Below are 21,502 nucleotides of genomic sequence, written 5' to 3'. Positions count from 1 at the left end.
GACACGGCAGACCAAAGGCAAACGCTGAGAACTAGACAGAAGATAGAATGGTGAGGGAGTTGGGTCAGAATCTTTGAGACATTCTGGATCCAAGGAAGTAAATTCTTTTATAGAGTTTTGATATAGCAGAAACCATTAATAATGTCTAAAACCTGACAATGAATGGATCCAGGTGAAGCAGAACTGTTAGGGTAGGAAAAATCAGAGAGGCAAATTGGGCATATTTTAAGAGGAAATTTGGATGCATGAAAGAGGGGTTTTGAAAATGTGAATTATGTGATTCAAGATACATTTTTTCCCGTGGGGCAATGCCTATATTTATTTATATGGTAATCTTGGACTAAGGCAATTCTAAAAGTGGTATGGTACCAAATCTTGGCACTCTGAGCGTAATAGTTTTCTAAAGAGGCAAGACTTTCAGTTTAATATGAACACATTGAGAATGATGTATAGCTTACTTTGTTTTGAAACAACATAAATGAAGACATTGTCGCTCTTAAAAACGTTTTCTTTTTCTCTCACCAACTGAACCGTTTCAGTAGCAACTGTGCAGCCCAGAGAGGGTTTAATTGTAATTCAACACAAACCCAAGTGAGAAAAGTGAGGCCACCATTTGCTATGGGGGACTGATCACCCCTAGAGACACCTAGGGCCCGTGGAATCTTGTTTTGGATTCCCCTGAGTTGGACAGCCAGTTCCCCAGCGCTGTTGCGCCTACAATCAGGGCTGAGGAGTCTGGCCCCCATTGCACCCCATCAAAGACAAAGGGACCCATGCCTTGGTTTCTCAGCCCATTTCTTCTCCTCCCACCCCCTCTTTCACCCTTTACTCACCCGGGGGCTGCCCCTCTAAAGTCCCAGAAATGGCCAGGCCTAAATCAGGCATTGGTGGCCCATCTCGCCCCAGGAACAATGAGCGCTGGGAAACTCTTGGAGAAACCTGCTCATTTGGCCCTTGGGGAGCCAATGCTCCTTTGGCCATTGTTGGGAAGAACAAAGAGGGCAGGAGCGCAGGGCGCCCCCACGAGGAAAGGCGGGGAAAGACACCGCGGCGCGGCTGGGTCTGGGGAGCACCTGGAGCCGGGAGGCAGGGCTGGAGCCGGGAGGCAGGGCTGGTCCCGCCCGCCGCGCCCAGCGCGAGTCGCACGGTGGCCGGCGCGGCCCTTTCCTGCGCTGCAGCCACTTCACTTTGATTCTCTTTTTCTTTATGTTATTATGCTGATTATTTTCCCGCGCAAAGCGTGCAGCCGGGACTGGCTGGCCGAACGGCAGAGGGGCCGCCATTTCCCGGGAAAAGCGCAGCGCGCGTCGGAACCGGGCGCCCCGGAAAGGGAACCGGAGGGGAGTGCCCGGCCCCGCGCCCTCCTCCCTCCCGCCCGCCGCGGGGCGCACGGCACCCGAGGGGCCGCGCAGCAGCCCAGGTCCTCGCCCGCCCGGCGTCCCCGGCCTGACCTTCCCTGGCGCGGTACGGCGCGCCTCCGGCCCGCGGTCCTTTCCCTCCGCTCCGCGCCTCCGCGCCCCTCCATTGTCGCCCAGCCCGGGCACCTCCGAGGCCCCGAGGGGCCCTAGTCGGGTATCCTCGGCCCTCGCGCAGCCCGGGTCCCCCGCCCGGTCCCCCGCGGCACCTGGGCTCCTCCTTCCTCCTTCTGCGCCCCAAACTCCGCATCCCTGGGAGCCCTGCGTCCCCTCGGGGTCCAGCCTCGCCCGGGGCCGCCGCTGGACCCCGCATCCCTCCTTCCTCCCTCTTCATTGCCCACGATGCCCGGCCCCTCGTCGGCCGCAGGAATTTGACCGCTTCTTTAGCAACCCCCCTTTCATTTCCCAAGGAGGCAAGTTGGGAAGATTGACTTCTTTTTTTTTTTCTTGCAGAGGGTGGGCTGGCTATCGGGGTGCGCCCACGGGCGCTGGGGAGAGGCGGGGTGGCTCTCTCCGGCCCCTGCACTGCCCTGGCTGCGCGTTTTGTTTCCAGACCCGGGAGCCCCTGAACAATAATGCCATCGCCACGGCGGGCTCACCTGGTGCTGCGCCGCAGGCTCCGGGCGCCCGGTGCCCTCTGCGCGCCCCTCCCCGGCCGCAGGTTCGGCCCGCGCAGCGCCGGTGCGGGGCAGGACTCTTTGCCTTTCTTTGGGTTTTATCTGTGCGTGTCAATGGCGGCAAGCGGCAGTTCTCTGGGCCGCGGATAGTAGCGGGGGGAGGAGGAGGAGGGAGAAGGGATTGCTCCTTCCCACATAACCACCTCTAGGAGGAGTCGCTCAGCCTCATCCCCCGCCAGCCCAGGCTCCGCGACGGGTCCGGGGCTTTCGGTGGAGCTTGATGAGCTATTGTCCTTCAGGAGCATTAATGATGAAACCGCGCGGCCTCCGCCGAGCTGGCAGCTCTGCTGGATGCTAAGCCGAGGCTGTCCCCAGAACTGGGGACAGAAGCACTGTGGTCACCATCCAGAGTCTCCTGTTAGCCAGATCCACCTTTGCTGGCAGAAGGACGCCTGGGTGTTCATCGGCCGGTTTTGGGGAAAGCCTTAGAAGGTGAACGCGAAGAAAAGCCACCTTCGATGCTCTCGCGTCCTTAAATAATAACCAACACATTTACGTTTGTGTCCACCGGGAAGCTAGCACAGGGCAGCCACAGCCCCAGGAACAGAGAATTTATATCCGTGCCTGCCCGCTTTTTCTAAATTAAGACGGATTTATAACCCGTTGTGTAATATTGGTAATACTTGGAGTAGCAGATGTATGTTCTGGTGGATACGACTGTGTGCCTGGGCATACTTTTTTAATTGAGTTGCTTTACAGTGCGTTAATTTGTAATATCCCAACAGTTATGGAGGTTAGCATGAGGATATTGTCTTAAGGAGGAATTTTTATTAGTTTCTAGGAAACCCATTTTTATGGGGGTGTGGTGGACAATATCAGGTGTGACAATGGACATTAGTATTGCTCCTTCCCTAGTGGAAGGCAGCGCTCTCTTTTGTATATTTGGTTTCGTGAGATGTTGGCAAGGGCTCAGGGCAGGAGGGCCAAAGGAATTTATTAAAAAAAAAAAAAAAAAGCTATAGACCACCCACATTTCGTATCTCCTCTGATTTTTCCTTGATGAATCAAAAGATTCTGAGAGGCAACATTTTGATCTCTTAAAAAAAAAAAAAAGAAGCCAGGTGAAAACAACTTTCCAGCACTGGCCAAATGGATGTTTTCCAAAGCCATTTTCATTTGGTAATACTGTGTATATTTGCTGCTCTGAACTCATAACTATGTAGGTAATGGGGGACTTCTGGGATTGCCCCAGCGGAAAGAACCCAAAGGCCCACAACCCTGTAGATTTGTACTATTTAATCACGGCTATGGCTGCCTTTAGGTTTAGATCGTGTGCGTTTTTAAACGTGTTTTTGCTGAGAAATCAGCCGTCTTTCTCTCTGACTTCACCCCAATCCTGCATGTATCAGGATTAACCTTCTTGGGTTAAGCCTCTGTGGCTTCTCCACCCCCTGGTCTTAGTTGATAGCTTGTCCTTCACTCTCTCCCAACCCTTCAGTGGTGTGCATGACCTCACCCTTCTTTGTCCTGGGAGGTACTTGCTTCTTCAGAAGTCCAGGCAGGTTAGAGTCCTCATTTTTCCTGAGACATGTATTTAAAGGATTTCACAAGATCCCCTGGGGGTGTCTCCTAATGGCCTCTTTTCTCATTCATAGAGGAAGTGCCCATCTTCTTATTTCTTCACCAGAAATAACCTTCAGGCCACATTCAAGAAAGAGAGTTCCTGAGCCTTCTTGCAGTGCTTGAAATGTACTATTCTGTCCCCCAGTCAGCCAGGCTGACTGAATTACATTGAACAATTCATCAGTATATCTTACATTAAGATTCTTCCTATAATTTCCCAACAAAAAGGGTACATGTGGTCATTGTTATGTGAATTTACTGTAACTCATTTCATCCTTGCAGTTTGTATGTGCTGTGGTGAGCAAGGCTGGATCTTTTGGAAATTTATTGGGTAGGATTCTCCAGTTTCATACTGCCTGGTTTCTTCAGAAACAGATGCTCCTCCCACTTATGATGGGGTTGTCTCTCCTTGTACATTGAAAATATGGTAAGATGAAGAGGCAAGTGCACCTAACCTGAATGCCCTGGTTTAGCAACAAGGGCCACTGTAGTGTGTTGGTTATTTCCTATTATGGTCACCTGGCTGACTGGGAGCTGCTGTTGGGCTGAATGGGAAAAGGTCAAAGTCCAGATTTCCAAGGATGGTTTCTACTAAACACCATTGCCTTGGCACCATTGTAAAGTTGAGAAATCATGAGTTGAACCATTGTAAGTCAGGGATCATTTGTAGATGATGTAGTCACAACTCAGAGAATTGAGGGGCTGTCAGCATCTTAACACTCTAGTTCTTATGATAGAATCCATCACCTGGTCTATATTCTTGATGTTATAGGAAGAAATCTGGTACTTGGGTGGGTGCAGTGACCTAGCCAAGGCCATGCAGGTGACTAGTGGCAGAGGTTCTGAAGCATTTCCAGTCAATGCAGTCTCCCCCATCTCTAAACTTTGCAAGCTGTGTAGGGACAAATACACACGTTAATGTGCAGATGGAACTAAATTATGTATGTTTAACACTGAACGTTTAACATATAAGCAAAAAAACTATGAGGTAATATTGTATCATTAGGATCCATTTGAAGTAGCATGATTATAAATTTGTCAGTAATCTTGAGTTCTACAGTGACTCCTTTGCTCAGGGAACTTCTGACAAGTCATAAGACTTACTACATGCATTCACCCTTACTAACTCACTTAATCCTTACAACAGTTCTAGGGGACAAGCACTAGTTCTTCTTTTTACAGATGGAGAAATTGAGGCAGAGAGTAGGTAAGAAACTTACCCACAGAATTAAGAAGTAGCAGGTTCATACTTTAACCACCTTCTCAGTCTGATGGTAGGAAAGTGTATTTGCTTCAAGCAAAGGAATTTTGTCCTCAGTCACATGATTGAAAGCCCCTTGAGCCCCTCCCAATCCATAGCCTCAAGGAGTCAGCTAACAGCCTAATTACAAGAGGTTTGGTTGATTACAACTGCACTGAAACATCTTCTTAACCCTTGACCTGTATGTGTGTATAACTTGATGCATACATGTATTGATTTTGAGTTGACTCCATTAGCAACAGGACGTCTAGTAAAATTTCACTGAGATGCAGGATGAATTGCTTCTCCATTCAGAGACAGGAACATAGCATGACTTAGAAATGGAAAAAAATGGACCAAATGTCAGCCATGAAGCCAGATTCATATCCTGTTGGATCTACTAATTCATCCACAAAATCTCCCAAAGTAGCTTAGCTTGAAAAAATTATGAACATTATGTTTTATAAGAGTGTATCATGTTGCCAGGTACAACATACCTTTATGCCCTTAAATTTGAAAAAAATATATTCATTAAAAGTAGCTTCATCAATTTTGCCCACCCCCCAAATCTTTGTTCTTTATTATGATCCAGTGTGTGATTTGAGTAGACTTTGATTTTCCATGGTTAGTTCTGATCCAATGTGTCAAATACACTGTAATTTGTGATCATTTTACCTCTAGGATCTTGAGCAATTACCTGTTAACTTCCTGACTTTGCCTCTTCTAAGAAGGACTATGTGCATGTAGGTATATATTTATATTTGGGGTATGCAAGTATATGTGTATGATTTGTATATCCAGATTAATTTTGTTTGAGAGTTTCTGATCTCCTTTGAAGTAACTTGAGATTCCTTGGAGTGTCGTGAGAACAGATGGAAACCTGGTTTAGCTCTTCTTTAGATGTAAGACGAGCAACTCTGGGTAGTATATTAATTCCATCAAGGTACCAACTCGAATAACTCTAAACAGCAACTTGGGGGACTGAGGTATGAGGTTATGAATGCAGACAAAGATCAAACTAAACAGTATCTCATCATTTAAAAAATAAATACAGCGTCTAAAATTACCTTTTTTTTTTTATGAGACAAGGTCTCACGGTGTAGCCCAGCCTGGCCTCAAATTCAGGATCATTCTGCCTCAGCTTCCTCAATATCTGAAAGCATCTTGTAGCTGGGAAAATGCTAGGCAATCGATCTGATTTTAAAAAGTTTTGTTTTGAAAGTAGAGACATGCAAGTTTTCATGTTGTTGTATTTTGAATAGTGGATGTGATGAATGTTAAACGTTTACTTCCTTCATTAGAACTGATGGCTTTAGAATCATTTATGGAGGGGGACTATGTCCTTAAGGAAGGGACATGTAGACAATCATTTTACCATCAAGGTCCATTCATAGCAGTTCTGACTGAAATGAATGTCTTGGTCTCCTAACAAAAGAGACATCTTACTAGTCCCAATTCTGAAAAACAATAATAAAATTCACACTTTTGGATACCAAGTCCTGAACTTTGGTTCTGGGAAGGCAATTTGCACAGGTGGGTATGTGTGTGTACATATGCATACTTATATATATAATCTATGCATGAATATATAAATATTTGATGTGTGTGTGACATGTGTATGGTTATAAAATGGGTAGTGCCTGAAATCGCAGTAGGCTCAGAGCAAGGCTGGTCTGAATTTTAAAGGAATCTACCAAATGTTTAGCATTTAACTAGTGATCTATATTGTAAAGGAAAATGTAATATTTGGGGTCTTTAAGACGAATACACTGTCAGTCCCAATTATGCAAAGTTTTGGTTAGGAAAATAAGGCACATGGTGCCATTAAGTTTAATGGAAACAGAACCCAGGGCTAAGGGGAGTGTGCCAGTTGGTATCTTGCTCTGCTCAGTGATGCTTTCTGGGAGATCATCCTGTTACCTCCAGGCAGAGCTCTTTGTGACAATTGTGATGGAAGTGACAGAAAGCATGTCGGGGATTTGGACTTTAGCATCTGTGTTGGCAAATCGTGCAATGTGACCTCACACCTAAACAAAATTGCTCTTTCCAGTTTAGGCCCATTCTAAAGAATGGGGGTATTGATTTCCTAAATCTACAAATGCAGAATGCCATAGTAAAATGATAATTTATTTATACAAATGGTGTGTTTTTACAAAGGCCATCTGTCAGTTGACTCTCTGATCTAAAACAAATCTGTTTGTTCTCCAGAAGAAATAACATGTCTGTTGAAAAGGATTTATGGACGACAGACTATCCAATCCAGCAGCCATTGGTATAATAGTAACTATTTATGATATATTTATTTGTAAGGGACTGCTGTGAGTGGAAACTATTACTTGTAAAGTATGGTAATTAATTTTTCGTTGCTTCAAAGCCAAGAAATGGAGCCCAGTTGCATCTATTAAGATCATTGTATGGGAAATGTTGCCTTTTGGAAAAAAAAAATCCAAATTACAGCATTTATTGAGCTGTGGCCACACAGCATGACTTACTTTCTGACTGGATGGGGATAGGACCATGGGATTGATCTTCAGCTCTTGATTATTTTCTGGAAGAGGACAAATTGACTCTGGCTACTTGATCTCTAGGCTTCCAGGATGACCCTCATCGAAAATTACATCTATTAATAACTAGAAGAAAGTAGGGCTCTAGGCTAGGGGAAGTAGAAACGGAAACAAAAGGAAGGCTCCCTGTCCTGTCTCCACCTCTCTCTGCTGCCTACATGCAAAGGAGACAGCCAACTGAATATTTATTCCTGATTTATTCCCCTCCCATCTTTTTTTTTTTTGGTGGTTACTGGTGTTTGAACTCAGGGTCTCATGCTTGCTAGGCAGGTACTTTACCACTTGAGCCACTCACAAGTACTTTTCGTGTTGGGTTTTTTCAAGATAGGGTCTCAAGAACTATTTGCCCAGGCTAGCTTCGAACCACGATCCTCCTGATCTCTGCTTCCTTAGTAGCTAGGATTACAGACGTAAGCCACTGGCACCTGGCCCCTCCCCATCTTTATTGAGGAATAACTGACAAATAAAGTTGGATATATTAAGGTGTATAACATGATGCTTTCACACACACACACACACACACACGAAATGAAATAGCTACAACAGACAAGTCAGTTAGCACATCTGTCACCTCACATAGTCACTCAATGCAGCATTGTTAACTGCAGTCATCATGCTGGATCCCCAGAGAATACTCACTCATCTTGTTTGTTTTTTTTTTATTGTTTTATTATTCATATGTGCATACAAGGCTTGGGTCATTTCTCCCCCGTGCCCCCACCCCCTCCCTTACCACCCACTCCGCCCCCTCCCGCTCCCCCCCCTCAATACCCAGCAGAAACTATTTTGCCCTTATCTCTAATTTTGTTGTAGAGAGAGTATAAGCAATAATAGGAAGGAACAAGGGGTTTTGCTGGTTGAGATAAGGATAGCTATACAGGGCATTGACTCACATTGATTTCCTGTGTGTGGGTGTTACCTTCTAGGTTAATTCTTTTTGATCTAACCTTTTCTCTAGTTCCTCATCTTGTAATGGAAAGATTGTGCTCTTTGACCAACATATCCTCATTTCTTCCAACCCCTGACTCTAGCAAGCAGCATTCTACTCTCTGTTTCTATGAATTTGACTTTTTAGATTTCACTAAAAAGTGAGATCCACAGTATTTGTCTCTCTTTAAATTATTTCACTTAGTATAATGTCCTCAAGTCTCACCCATGTTGTTACAAACGGCAGGATCTCCTTTTTATGACTGAATAATAATCCATTGTGCATACATACCCCTTTTTCTTTCTGAATTTGTCTATTAACACTTAGTTTGTTTCTGTCTTGGCTATTGTGAATAATGTTGCAGTGAACATGGAGTGCAGATGTCTCTTTGAGCTTCTGATTTCTTTTCCTTCAGATGTATACTCAGAAGTGAGATTGCTGGATCATATAGAGTTCTATTTTAAAGTTTTTGAGGAACTTCTGTAGTGTTTTCTGCCATCACTATACAAATTTGCATCCTATCAACAATGCACAAGGGTTCTCCTTTCTCCACATCTCACAACACTTACCTCTTGTCTTTTGATAATACCCTTCCTACAAGGTATGAAGTTATATCTCATTGTGGTTTTGAATGCATTTCTCTGATGAGTAGGGATGCTGAGCTCCTTTTTATGTACTTATTGGTCATTTGTATGTCTTCTTTGGAAAAATGTTTAAGTCCTTTGTCTATTTTTTAATTGAAGTGTGTGTGTGTGTGTGTGTGTGTGTGTGTGTGTGTTTCCACTACTGAGTTGTATGGGTCCTGATGTATTTGGGATGTTAACCCCGTATCAGATATATGGTTTGCAAATACTTTCTCCTATTCTATAGGCTGCCTTTTCATTTTGTTGATTATTTCCCATGGTGTGCAGAAGGTTTTTTGCTTGGTATGGCTCCACTTGTTTCTTTTTGCCTTTGTTTTCTATGCTTTTGGGGTCATATCCAAAAACAACATTGCCAAGACCCATGTCAAACACCTTTTACCCTGATTTCTTCTAGAAGTTTTACAGTTTCCAAGATCTTACATTTAAGTCTTTAATCCATTTCAAGTTAATTTTCCTGAGTAATGTAAGCAAGGAGTCCAATTTCATTCTTTTGAGTATAGATATCCAGTTTTTCCAGCACATTTGTTGAAGAGACTATCCTTTGTCCATTGTGTATTCTTGGTGCCTTTATTAAATATTAATTGACATGTCCACTATTTATTTATTCTTGAATATTTATTTATTGTGGTGCTGGGGATGGAACCCAGGGCCTTGTGCATGTTAGGCAAGTCCTGTACCACTGAGTTACACTTCCAGCCTCTGAAGCATCCTTAAATTGAACCAAACCGTACCTCACTGTGTGAGTCAGACTTTTCTGTCACCATGACAAATACCTGAGAGTAACTTAAAGGGAAGAATTATTTATTTTGGCTCAGTACATCATGATAGAACAGCTCAAGTCACAGCAGTCAGGCAGGAGGCAAAGAGAAAGAATGCCTACACTAGGGAACCTGCTTCCTTTTCCTCCTCCCTTTATTTTTTTAAAAAAAAATGTGGCCCAGGCTGGCCTGGAACTTGTGATGCTCCTGCCTCAGTCTCCTGAGTGCTGGGATTACAGGCATGAACCACCACACTTTTATTTCCCTTTTCTATCTGGGTCCTCAGTCTATTGGATGGTGCCATACACATTCAGGGTGAGCTTTCTCCCCCTTGTTAATTGTTTCTGGAAATGCCCTCACAGACACATCCAGAGATGGGCTCTACTCATCTCCTAGTTACTTCTCCATCTAATCAAGTTGAAATCACACCCCAGATCTTTTATTTGCTTTTCAAGTACTTTAAACTACAAACAATACTTGCCAATAGCACAGAAATCAAAAGGTACAAAGCTAGACTGTGGAAGAATCTTTGTAAGTTGGTTATCTCAAGTATTTTGTTTTGGTAATGGGACGCTGACTAGCACAGTGAGGCACATTTTCCAGGAACTTCCTGACAAAGGGTGAATGAGAGGTAAAATATTTGCATTCTGAAAACATCATTACTCTACTGTCACATGTGCTGGGTTTCACTTGTGGTCACTTCCCTTGCTCCTTCTGTCCTTGAGGGTTTATGTCTTCAAATTCTTTTACTGTTCTTTTAGTGGAGTGTCGGGAGAGTGCAGAAAAAATTGCAACCCATTTTACAATGTCTTTTTTCTTTATTAGTATAATTCTTTAAAGTTACTTAGACATCCAGAATAAAGACTGCTCTTCCCAGGCTCCCTTGCAGCTAGCTATGTTGGTGTCAATAAGTTCTGTTTAGTTCTGCCCATACTGTGTGGTATAGCTTCCCAATTATGCTCTTCGAGATAAGATGCATGTCTTCTCCCCCATCCTGTTACCTGTAATATGGCTATGGTTGTGCCATCCTCAACCTTGCAGAAGAGAATACACCTGGGAAGCTGAGCAATATGGGAGAAGAAATATGGGTCCCCAACATCGTAGGTCACCTTGCTAACCTTGGCTGTCTAAGACTCCTTGTTATGAGGGACAGAATTACATCTCCAATTATTTACATCGCTGAGAGTAGAGCCTGCATCCTATGTAACCATTGCATGTGTTCAATCTGCCATGCTCAAGTGGAGGAGATTTCATTACATGTTGAATGAACGTTCTTTGTGTTTTTCTCATAAGGGAGACAGAGGTCACAAATGGTAAGCTGTGGAGGAAGAAACACTTTCCTCATGCAGGTGAAAGGTGAACTGTTGGCACCCTTCCAGCTTACTTCATTTTTATCTACCATGTTAGTGGGAGGAAGGATGAGTTCAGAGGTTGAAGACTCAGTTTTAGCCCCAGCTCCACCACTGTGGGACTTTGGGCAAGTAATAGAATCTCTTTGAGTCTTAGTTTCTTCATTTACAAATCCTGCTTTTGTAATTATTTCTTTAAATACTTTCCTTAAAATGAATCTAAAATGAATATTTAAAATGAATGTTATTTTATGATTCCATTTAGGTATAGTTCTAGAACAGGCAAATCTGGAGTTGGGAATGTGGCTCAAGTGGTAGAGCATCTACCTAGCAAGCATGAGGCCCTGCATTCAAACCCTAGTACCACTAAAAAAGGGGGGGGGGTAAATCTAAGAAATTAGAATAGAGGTTACCTAGAGAAAGAGGCATATTAACTGGAAAGAGCTATGGGTGAGTGTTCTAGGGGAGTGGAATTATTCTATATTTTGACCATGATGGTGGGCCACATAGGTATTATACATTTGCTAAAATTCATTGAATAAGTATACTTAAAATGCATGACTTTTATTTCATATAAATGTAGTATTTTAAAAAATGCATTGGGAAAAAGAAAATGAAAATGGGAATTGGGAAAACGTAAATACAGATTTTAGATCATCTCCAGATACTCTTAAGAAGAAATTCACCAATATCTAGCAAAGTGATGCAAAAAGAGTAACCCCCTCACATGGACTACAATACAAATATTTAAAAAAACAATGAAGATGCTCCCTATATACTGATCTGGGATAATCTCCAAAATATATTTGAAAAAACCAGTGCAGAATCCTGTGTGTATTATGCTCACCTTTGCAAAAAAATTTGCAATAAATACAGTAAGGTTGAATATGAAATAATGTTGTTTCATATGTGAATTTTCATGCACTTTACTAAGTATTTCCCATGTGTCAGGGACTACAGGGCACTTTAATAATTGTAATGATGATGATAATAAACCCCTACTGCCATGCCTACTGTGTGCATATGCCACACTTTGTATATGTTAGTTCCTATACTCCTGACAGCAACCCTTTACCACACATCCATTATTAAGTCCACTTTACAGATGAGGAGAGTGAGAACTGTAGAAATGATGTGACTTGTCCAAGACAGTGATTCACATCCATGTGCAGGCTGAGTCCACAGCCCCTGCTCTTACCCTGCTGATTCTTTACTCCTCTTCACCTTTTTATAAAATATTTTATCTTACTTTCAGTTGAAGAGTTAATGATTAAAACAGGCAGCTAAGAGTAGATGTCACGAAATGGATCACATGCAAAATTTGTTTCTACCTTGAAATGTACAGTTTTGAACGCCTGGCCATGACACACCTGGATGGTGGAAGGGGATGTAAGGTCAACCAGCAGGTAGAGATGGGGAAGTCAGGATCACAGGGAGAGTCTGGAACTGGGCCAGCTGGGGGTGTGACCAGTGTCCTAGCCTAGTAGATCACTGAGAGCCCAGAGAGCAGCTTCACAGAAAGGCCTTTTGGAATGGCAAGGTTGAGGCTGGAATACAGGAGCCTTGACCCACGGATGAACTTACTGTGCTGAGCGGTGGGATCCAGGAGCTCTTTGTGATAGTGGATAGCTGGAGAGCCATGCTCTTGGGAGATATGCGTGGAGGGGAGACTGGGGCAGAGACCAGCCCTTTCCAAACTGCCAATGCAAGGGCCGGCTGGCTCTGTCAACATCATCACTTTTCTCTTCACGCTGCAACATTTTTATTTTCCCTACTGACAGCTTGCTACATTTTGAAACCAACCCTATGCATTAAAAGTAGTATTGTGAAAGAGAGCTGAACAGTAGCCCTTTGCATTTACATTTCAGTTCTTGGAGTGTACTTGGGGGATTATCTTCCTTTCTTCCAGTTTCCTCTGAGAGTATCTCTGCCAAAAGGCACACTCCCTTCACAGACTCAGAGAGAATCTGTCTTGTCACTTTGTTTTGTGTGCCCCAATCACACAGCCCCTTAACAGCCCAATGGGGGACTGGGTCTGCTCTTTGTGAGAGACTACATTGTTCTCTCCATCCACCTCACTGCCCCAGGCAATCTCCTTTACCATCATTTTGTGTGTGTGTGTGTGTGTGTGTAAAGTCAGCCTTCTGCATCTGAGGATTCAATCAACCATGGGTAGACAATATTAAAGAATTTTTTTTCTGTACTACATGTGTACAGACTTTTTGGGTCATCATTCCCTAAGCAATATAGTAGAACAACTACTTATTTATATTGGATTAGGTATTGTAAGTAACCTAGAGATGATTTAAAGTATATAGGAGGACATGCCTGGGTTATATGCAACTATTATGCCATTTCATATAATGAACTTGAGCACCCTTGGATTTTGGTATCTGTTGGGGTCCTGAAACCAATCCTCACAGATGGCTGTTTATACTTGTATGTGTGTGTGTGTGTATATATATATATATATAAAATTAACATATGATATATCTCATGTGACATCACAGAGACTCCAAAATGACTGAACGTATGAATTTTTGCAGTTGTGTTTTATATGGAGAAGTTAATTTGGCCCAGTCTCTTTATTGTACATGGTTCTTTTCATAAAAAATACTTGCCATGGTCTGAATGTTTGTGCCCCCCGCCCTTAGGTTGAAACCTAACTCTAATATAATAGTTTTAAGTGGTGAGTTCTTTAGTAGGGGACTGATGTCCTCACAAGGGGCTGGGGAGAGCTTTTCTTTTCTTACATCATGTGAAGGTACAGCAAGAAGGTGTCCATGAATGAGGAACCAGCCTTCACCAGACCCCAAATCTACCGGACCTCAATCTTAGTCTTTCCAGCCTCCAGAATAGTGAGCAATTAATTTTTGTGGTTTATACAATACCCAGTCTAAAGTATTTTGTTACAGCAACCCAAATGGACTAAAACAATCCTCTTCAAAGAGGTATATTAAGTAGATCTGCCTAGAATCTTATGGTATATTCATAGATCTGCTCATCTCTTTTACATGTAGGTTATCTTGTCAGTACAGGGTTACAGCAGACTATCCTTGGAGTCAGGATTTGTCAGGAGGCCCAGTCCTCTTTCTAGCACAACGTGTGGCTTCTTTCTCTGGTTGTTCCTTTTTTCCAGGTCATTAGATGAGGTTATTTTCCACTTTGTTCTGTGTTGTGATGAAATTGAATACTCCCAAATTATATGACAAATGAACAAGGAGAACTTTACTTAGAATCAGAGGGGATAGTCACAATGAAGAGTTTTTAAAAAACTTTTAAACGATGTCCCTGCAGAGTGGCTCAGCCAGCCATTGGCTCTGACCCAGCCCGTGTGGAACAGTAGGACTGCTGCCCTGTTCCACCCGCAGTGCCTGCTGAAACTTAGCCGCTAGGAATTCTGCTTCCAATGTGCCCCTGTGGACAGGGGCTATTAAGGGCTATTGCAAGTGGTCCTCTGTCTAGGAAATGCTTCCAGGTCTGTTACACCTCTGTGAGTAGGCTTAAAGAACTGTCTACGTTACTACACAGTGAGACAGTGATGTATGTGTTGGCTCCAATATGGTCATTTGGAAGGAAAATTACAGTGGGGACATTAGAGCATAGAAACTAAAGAAACAAATGTATGCCCATCAGATTCTTTAAACACAATTTTTATACTACATTCTGTAGCGTAACCTTCATGGGTACATATTTCTATTTTCCAAACAGAGTAAGTGTTCAGATAACCTTCAGCTCACCCATATACATCCTGAAAATGTAATATGTGTTCATGATTGGGTTTGAATGAACAGTTCCCACTGTCTCTTCTGGAAGTATTTAAATTTTTCCTATGTTTCTCAAAGGTTACGTACAATCTCAGCTTTTGAATTCTGTTATCATTGCAGCTAAGCTTGCATTATACTTAGAAATAGCACATGACGTTCCAAGTGTCCTCCTATACTCCTCTTCACATTTACAAAGGTGCTTTACAATCAGTAATCAAACTGGGCATCTGTTTTTATTTAAGTGCACCCCAGTCCTCTTGCTAATCTTTGAATGATTGTGGTGTTTTCTTGGGAAATGCAGGAGGACTGATACCCTATGGCTAAGCTTACTTGGTCCAACCCTAGTCATTCACAAACAGCAGATGTTCACGGTGTATTTTTCACTTTCCTGCCTGCTCTGTGAGCAATTAATTTTGTAGTAGGTTGTGTCTTTATCAGCTCCTCAGATTTCTAGTCAAACCTGGTATTTTCCCTGTGCTGATTTCCTGCCTCTTGGGATACAGTCTTCCAGTGATGTTAAAGGTTTGTGGCAGTCTTCACTGAGGCTTGTTCTTGTTTTTGGGTACAGCTAATGCAGGCAAAAGATTTCTGTCAGATGAAATTTAGAGGCGCTGTGTTTTTCTATTTAGAATATTAAAAATGCAGGGATCTGTCTACAGCATTTGTAAATGCAATACCTTACAATACCTTGTGCTTACAAAATAACCACAAAATCCTCTGAACCATGCCAGAGTCTCCCAACAAAATCCCAAGGGTAGCAGACTGCCAACTCTAGCTTTGGGATTATTCTTCACCTCCTATCTCTCAACCAAGTATTATTATTAATTAGAACAAGAGGTCCTAATTAAAAGTGTAATTTTAGCTACCTCTAATTTGGTTCTGTACATTCATTTTTCTGAATGTCTACTATTTACTAGAGTCTGGTTATTGGAACGTGCTGCAAAGCAATTCACACAGGAAAGCACGGGACTGATGTCATCAAAGTGAAGAAGCAAAGATAGTGACTTGAGTCCAAAGGTGAATTTTTTCCCAAGGCACATACATACAAATTGTTTATAAAGTGTTTCCATTTAAAATACTTGCTTATACTTATTTTTCTTCACTACAAAAGTAAATGATATTCATTGGAGGCATTTTAGAAAAAATAAAAAAATTAGTCATTACCCTTAATGTCACCGCCCATATAGTAGTCACAATTAGCTCCTGGTTTCATATCCTTCCTGTCTGTTTTTATACTATTTATACTTCACAAAATGAAATGGTTGTCTTTATAATTGCTTTTAAAACCTTTACATTGTGAAAGAAACCCTTTAAATAGAAACAACACAAATGGTGTGGATTATCGTGAGCTATCACAAGGCAAGCTTCCTTGTAACCAGTGCTCAAATACACCAGAGGTTCCTCTACCTGCCTCATCACCAGATCAACCGTCTGCTTTCCCTGCAGGTGATCACTGTTCACTTAACATTTTGTAATTGATAACTCTATAAATGTTATAGACTTCATAATACATTGGTATTATTTTTTGCCTTAAACTGTTAATTATCTTTTAAAGAGACTTTTTTATTTGGGTGGGGGTTTGGGTTTGAACTCAGGACCTTGTGCTTGCTAGACAGAAGCTCTACCACTTGAGCCACACCTCCATATCTGCAGTATTTTTCATCTCTAAAATTTCATTTGGGACTTCAAGCATATATCTTTTACATTTCTACATGCTCAAGCTTCACTTTATTGAATATATGGACTATAATTATAATAGTTATTTTGCAATCTTGTCTACCAATTCTATCGTGTCATTTTTTTTTTCTCTTCACTATCAGTCATATTTTAATGTTCCTTTTCATGCCTTGTCATTTTTTTATTGGATCCAGACATTGTGAATTTTACCACGCAGGGTGCTGGATATTTTGCATTCCTGCAAACATTCTTTTTTTTTTTTTCCTGGGATGCAGTTGAGTTACTGAAATAGTTTGATAATTTTAAGGTTGGCTTTTTAAGCATTGTTAAGTGGGACCAGAGCAGCTTTTGTTCGTGGGCTGATTTTGCCTCACTGTTCAATGCCTCATGAATTACGAGGTTTTTTTTTAAGGTGGGTGAGACCATGGACTTTTCCTGATTCTCTGTGAGATCCTGAAAATGTTCACCTTTTGAGTAGTTCATTCCCCAGCTAAGACAGTTCCCCTATACACCTGTTCTGATGAGTACTCAAGGGATCCCTTACACATTTCTGGAGCCCTCTCTGTGCATCTGTCTCCTCTCTAGCACCTTGCTCCGTGGACTTTAGTCCCCTGGGCTCCTTGAACTCCCAGCTTTGTCTCCTCAACTCAGGAAGACTGTTGAGGTCCCTGCCTTCTGTGTTCAGGCCTGGATATTCTCTCCAGACAGGAAGCTGGGCACTTTTAGAACTTACCTCATTTGTTACCCCTCTCAGGTATCACTGTTCTTTGAAGATCTAATGTCTGGAAACAGGGTTTTTTTCTCCATCATATATTTGGTCTAATATTTTAGCTATTTTAGGAAGGAAGGTAAATCTGGTCCTTTGAAGTAGAAGCCCTTATTCTGAATTTTATAGTGATCTCTTCTTCATGTTGTTGTATAATTTGTCATCTAAGTTTATATCTCTAGACACTATGGCTTAGTATTGCCAATTAAAAATTATTATACATCTTTTAGGTTTCTTTTTAAAAAATCTATATGTTTGTTAAAAATATAGACTTGTAGTCCCATGCTTGAATGTCATTGTGGTCATAAGCTGAATTACATAAAACATAATTGTAAGGGACTCTTCACAAACATACTCTGGACAGAAGCAAAAATCATAAACAGAAATGACTGACAAGACAGTGCCAGTTCAGAAACAAGCACCTTATAATTAACACTTGCTAGAAAGTAGAGTTTTAACATCATTTTCAATTATACCAACAGTCAGAGGCCAAATAGCACAGACATAGAGACGCACTACGACCACAAGATGTCTTTTCATACTTCTCAAATAGTTGTGTATTTTAACTGTGAAGGTCAGTTACCACAGCCCAACTTGTTCTTAACAAGTAGAATTTTTATGTCCATTCAATCAGACTTTCTTATACCTCTTTGGATCTATTCATTTGCAGACAAGAGGAGAAACTGTAGCCGGATTCTTCATCTCATGCATTTGCATGTGATATCCAGTCTTCATACGCTGTCCAATTTCTTTAAGATAAATGGAGTAGGCCATGTAGATGAGAAAGTTCCAGATGGGGAAGATCACATGCTTGCACATCTGCTTCATTTTCATCCCAACATTGCGGCCCTGCCTCACCAGCTTCCAGCCACTGCACTCTTTTCTAGGTGTCTTACACAGAACCTTTCTCCATCCCTTCCTTTTCATTTTCTCTTCTGAGGAACCATTCTGTTTGGTTTAGTTCCCCCACAGTCTGGCTTTTGCTGGTACACGTGTGTGGTTAGTTCAGCACATTGTTCTTGTGTTTTTTATTTCCTGTGAATGGGCAGCTAAATTCACAGATTTGAGCAGACTTGAGTTCAATTACCTTTGGCAAGACTACAGTCTTTCACCAGGAGGCACATAAAATGTTTTTCTCTCTTTGTGATGTTAATAGTCATTAGTGCTAAATGCCTAAATGTATTAATTTGTTGAACGTTGTAAAATGGCAATAGTCTAATTCTTTAATTTCTTTTTCATTTATTAGAGTACCTTTATAAAGAGTCACATATCCTCATTACTATTTGATTACCCATGGCACAGTTTATATGAGAAGGCAGAATAAATGCTTCATTTAAGATAATGAATGGATTTCATAGCATTCTCTCGATTCCTCATTAGTTTTTTTTTAAATAATTTAAATATAATTATTAACTCATTGATTGATGGGTTTTAATTACTTTTTTTTTTTTTGCAGTTCTGGGGTTTGAACTCAGGGCCTACACCTTGAACTACTCCACCAGCCCTTTTTTGTGATGGATTTTTTGAGTTAGGGCATCATGAACTATTTGCCCAGGTCAGCTTCAAACCTCAATTCTGCTTTCTGAGTAGCTGGGATTACAGATGTGAGCCACTGGGGCCCAGTGCAGTTATTCTTTTTGCAGTTCAAATTGTCCCATCTCTGGCTGGCGGGAGCCTGTTCAAGTTGGTTCTGAGTCCTTTGTACACCTTAATAGCTTCATAACTTCTTATCTAACATGATAAGATGTTCCTGCCCATCTTCTCCGTTTCTTGCCTACAAACAGGAACCAGCAATTTCCCCAAGAAGCCCTCGTTCCATTTAGTGGAAAATGGTTGTTTTAAGCCACCTGTGTGGTAGGGTTGTCAGTGCTGGTAGGTGGTCATCATATTTGTGCCCCTTTAGTGAATGCCGCTCAGATATTATATGTGTGTGGACACATTTCCTTCTTTTAAAAGATTACATATTTCATGAGTTTATATTGATACTTCTACTTTGTAACTATAGAGTTATAAAACTAACCTCTTTCATATTTCATCTGAATCTTCTGTCTTCCACACCAGGAATCTTGTTTTTGAAGGACATGGTGTGTTAGAATTAGAATATGTCAAATTACTCATTTCTTCACCCAAAACACCCTCAGAATAACAATAGTAACATGATTACCGCAGTGTTATCACTGAGAGCAACATTAGGGCTCGGGGTGTAGCTTGGTAGTAGGGCACTTGTCTAGCATGCATGAGGCCCTGGGTTTGATCCCCAGCACTGCAAAAAATTTTTTACAGGTGTCTATATTATAATATTTTCCTTTTAGTCCTTTAGTTATATAAGTAACTACTTATCAACAGTCCTTGATTAAATGTTTCCTTAGTCATTTTGCTGGATGGAAGCTCACTTTTAATAATTTTTCAAGGACTCATGGGGCCAATATATCCTATTTTTTTGCATGTTGATAACAGTTTATTCCTTTTATACTTGTAGTTTTGCTGCCTGTTTCTTGGCTAATATTCTCTTTCTCTGAGTACCTTAAATATCTTTTCCACTTGTTTCTGGAGGACTAGACGTATAGAAATGTTTCATGATAAATCTAATTTCCTTTCTGTTATCTCACCATTTTGTCTAGGTGCTCAAAGAATTTTTTCTTTTATGTCTAGTAATTTCATTAGAATACTTTATGATAGGGTCACCCTGGGTTGACATTCTCAGGCACATGGTATGTTCTTTTATTTCTGATTTATTATTATTATTATTTTTTGAAACATCTCTCTATGTTGCCCAGGCTGGTCCTGAACTCCTAGGGCTCAAGCAGTCCTCCTGCCTCAGCCTGCTGAGTAGCTGGGCTAGAGGTGCATTCATACCACACCCAGCAGGTGTGCTCTTTAAAAATGTAGCTTCAGACCCTCACCCCTTTAAAAATATTTTAAGAAAGTTTTCTTAAATTACAGTTTTTGTCTTAATTTTCTTCTTTGGGAGTACCAATTACTCCTATATTGAATCTTCCTTGCCTATTTGTTAGTTCCTCTCTAATCATTTTTACCACTTTTTATATTTCTTTTTAAAATAGACTTCATCTTTTTCATAGAAAAATTGAGTGGAAAGTACAAAGAGTTTCCATTCATTCATTCCTAGTATGTAAGAAACCAACTGACTTTAATATTAACCTTGTATCCTGCAATCTTGCTATTTTTAGTTATTCATTCTAGGATTTTTTTCATCAGTTTTTTTAGAATTCTATATACAGGTAATCATGCCATTTGTGAACAATGATGGTTTGATTTCTTCCTTTCCAGTCTTTATGCTTTTTATTGCATTAGTAGGACTTCTAGTACAATTGTTATGGCAATCTCGAACAGAGACACGGGACACTGAGGCAGTTCAGCAGGAAGCAATGTTTTATTGTGCAGGCACAGAGTCAGCAGACTTGAGTCCAAAGGCTGAGCCCCAAGAACAAAGGGTCTCATCTTATATACCCTTGCAAGCAGGTTACAGAAGCAAAAGGCAAGGTTTAACCTATATATGTTTTCATGCAATTCTATAGGCTACTTCACCCTAGTGCTACTTGAATTTCTACCCCCAGTGCTATGTGACCTTCACGTTTAGATTCTTGACGTTTTCTCTCTCTGCTATGCCATCCCTTCCTCCAACTACCTTATCAGAACACAGGCTTGTCTGTTTCTTTTCTGGTTCTCCTCCCTGCTACACAATGGAGAGGTAAGGGAAGACATCCTTGTTTTATTCTTGATCTTAGTGGGAAAGCTTTTAGTTTTATGCCATTAAGTATGATGTAAGTAGAGTTTTTACAAATGTTCCTTATCAAGTTGAGGAGGTTTATCTAGTTTGCTAAGGTTTTTTTTTTTAATTTGAAGTGGATGTTGGACTTTGTCAAATGCCTTTTATGCATCTATTGATATGATCATTTGATTTTCTTCTTAGCATGTTGATATGGTAAGTTACATTTTTGCATACTTGGAATAAACCTCACTTGATTATGGTGTGTAATTATTTTCATATATTGTTGGATTCAGTTTGGTAATATTTTGTTAATGATATTTGCATTTCTGTTCATGAGAGATACTGGTGTGTGTGTGTGTTTCTTGTAATGTCTTTGTCTGATTTTGGGATTGTAGTAATTTTAGCCTCATGAATTAAGTAGTCC

The 21,502-nt window shown here is 41.2% G+C and overlaps 1 protein-coding gene across 2 annotated transcripts in view; it reads right to left on the bottom strand.

Moving 5' to 3' along the window:
* The window catches only part of Macroh2a2 (macroH2A.2 histone), a 54,522-nt gene extending 52,252 nt beyond the window's left edge, over positions 1–2,270 (bottom strand). Inside the window, exon 1 of one of the 2 annotated variants that reach the window (XM_074079066.1) lies at positions 2,015–2,270. The gene's annotated coding sequence lies outside the window, so the exon portion shown is untranslated. The remainder of the gene's footprint in view (positions 1–2,014) is intronic. The other variant, XM_074079065.1, reaches the window with a different exon arrangement.
* Between the last annotated feature and the right edge of the window lie 19,232 nt (positions 2,271–21,502).

Source organism: Castor canadensis, chromosome 7, assembly GCF_047511655.1.
Source record: "Castor canadensis chromosome 7, mCasCan1.hap1v2, whole genome shotgun sequence".
Lineage (NCBI taxonomy): Eukaryota > Metazoa > Chordata > Mammalia > Rodentia > Castoridae > Castor > Castor canadensis.
This window is presented reverse-complemented; position numbering and strand designations above follow the sequence as displayed.